The sequence below is a fragment of the Filicampus tigris genome, chromosome 7 (assembly GCF_054856515.1).
Source record: "Filicampus tigris isolate MCC_2025a chromosome 7, RoL_Ftig_1.0, whole genome shotgun sequence".
Lineage (NCBI taxonomy): Eukaryota > Metazoa > Chordata > Actinopteri > Syngnathiformes > Syngnathidae > Filicampus > Filicampus tigris.
In genome coordinates this window covers 23,936,897-23,938,935 of record NC_141223.1, presented here as the reverse complement: position 1 = coordinate 23,938,935, position 2,039 = coordinate 23,936,897, and the positions used below count along the sequence as shown (strand labels likewise).

The 2,039-nt window shown below is 46.3% G+C and overlaps 1 non-coding gene across 1 annotated transcript; it reads right to left on the bottom strand.

Annotated features, from left to right (window-relative positions):
* Positions 1–644: 644 nt before the first annotated feature.
* On the bottom strand, positions 645–808 carry LOC147145233 (U1 spliceosomal RNA). Its single transcript, XR_015087700.1, has one exon. It is a non-coding gene; the product is annotated as a U1 spliceosomal RNA (small nuclear RNA).
* Positions 809–2,039: the final 1,231 nt, after the last annotated feature.

The window sequence follows — 2,039 nt, the reverse complement described above, 5'->3', positions numbered from 1 at the left end:
AGAAGTCGTAGTCAAGTTACTTATTTATCTTCCACACGTCCCCTCCTTCAAAATAAAAGCATTCCAGCAAACCACTATACACAGCTGCTTGGCTATGGCGTATTTCACAATGCGTTAGTCATGTTAATCAATGTGGCATTTGTTTGTGTAAGAAGAGACGTGCAACAACAACGTGCGTTCAAGCGTGTTTGTGTTTCCTTATTTTCACATCACGTAACCCGCGCCTCCCACCTACAACTGGGGCATACTATTACAAGAGGAGGCGGGGGGTGCTGAGGGGCAATACCACAATCCCTATAACATCAGTTGTCGCTCGCGTCGACGCGGGAGTAGAAAGAAGCCTAAAAAGAAGCCTTTCACCGAGTAGGCTGAGATTAAATTCCGCCGCCCCGCGAGCACGTCGCACCCATGAGGGCCGATTAGTGGGCCTGACTAAAAGCCACTTGCTTAGTCCAGCTATTTTTTAAAAATTTGTCAGCCGACACCAACCACCCCCCGGCCCAAAAAATGGGCATGCGGCGGGGCCTGAGGGTCCGTTTGACAAAATGGATATGCCACAATTACTATCTGACAGATGTATCCTACGATGCGCATCATGAAGAAGAAGAAGAAATTGACAGGTGTGTTGATTTTGACAAAGTTATCAGGGGATAGCGCGAACGCAGTCCCCCACTACCAGAAATTGTGCAGTCGAGATTCCCACATTTGGGGAATTCGCAGAGGTCAGCACAGCCAGAGTGCAATGGCTGAGCCTCACCCTGGGTGAACCACCTTCTTGATCATGGTATCTCTCCTGCCAGGTAAGTATGAGTTGTCCTACTCACCAAGGACAACCTCTTTCGCACACACAGCTTCTTCAGTCACGGCTCATCTGCGAGACACGTGTCGACACATACGCACACATTCACACTGGATGATGCCTCACTCTTCCACCGGTTTAACCCTCCTGCGGTATTTGACCATTTCTTGGATATTTCAGATCAAAGAATTTTACATCAAAGCCAAAGCATAAAAAAAATAACACGAGGGAGCTGAACTTTCACCCAGATGGTCAGAACATGCCGAAGTTCAAAATGGCACCATGCTGTCATTTTTAAAATGAGTCCTGCATGAGTTAGCTGGTTTCATTGTTTTAACTACGCAGGACGTATTTTGCCATTTTTTGTCCCATTGACTCCCATTATACAGCATGATTTTGGACTTACTGTAAACCTGGTGTGTTTTCGTGCATTTTCAATGAATACCCGATGAGTACATTGTGTGACGGGTCTACTAAACCGTGAAAATCGAAAATTGGAGTTTAGAGTGTTAACAGCCTTAATCCACCATGTGGCGCTAAAGGACAACTAATGATTTTGCTTCGAGATGACGTATGTGCTTGTGGCATGAGTTTGCGTGAGTCGATTTGTTGTGTGTGTGCGTGCGTGCACATACAGGAATATACACTCACGTACACGTGCCTCAGCCGTGCGCGCGTGTGCAAGTGAAAACGCGCGCTCATATTGGAAAATGAAAATGCTGTATGCAAATGAGATCTCATTACTTTTGCTGGTGTATGCGCTGTGGGAGTGGCGCTCCATGCAGAAAAAGCTGTATTGTGATTGACAAGAAACGTACGCGCGTGCGTGCGTGCGCGAGCGCGTGAGCGTGTGTGTGCGTGTGTGTTTGTGAGATGAATGGGACAGTTATGACAAAGAGTGTTTTAGTGAAGTAAGAGTACTTATCAAATGTTCATGTGTGGATATGAATGTGTGCGCGTGCATGTGCGTGCGTGCACGTGCACATGCACGGACGTTCACGCGCACTCAAGACTTTCAGGCTGTGTACGTGTGTCTGCTTACATCAGCCCACAGACTTATACTGTGCAGTGAGAGTTTATGAGTCCCATTCTAAATCATGATTTTTGATGCATTGTAAACCTGATGTGTTTTCGTGCATTTTTCAATGATTACCGAATGAAACTATTGTGTGACGAGTGCACTACGCAGCCAAAGTATAAAATTAGTGTTGAGAGTGTGAACAGCCCTAATCCTCCAGGT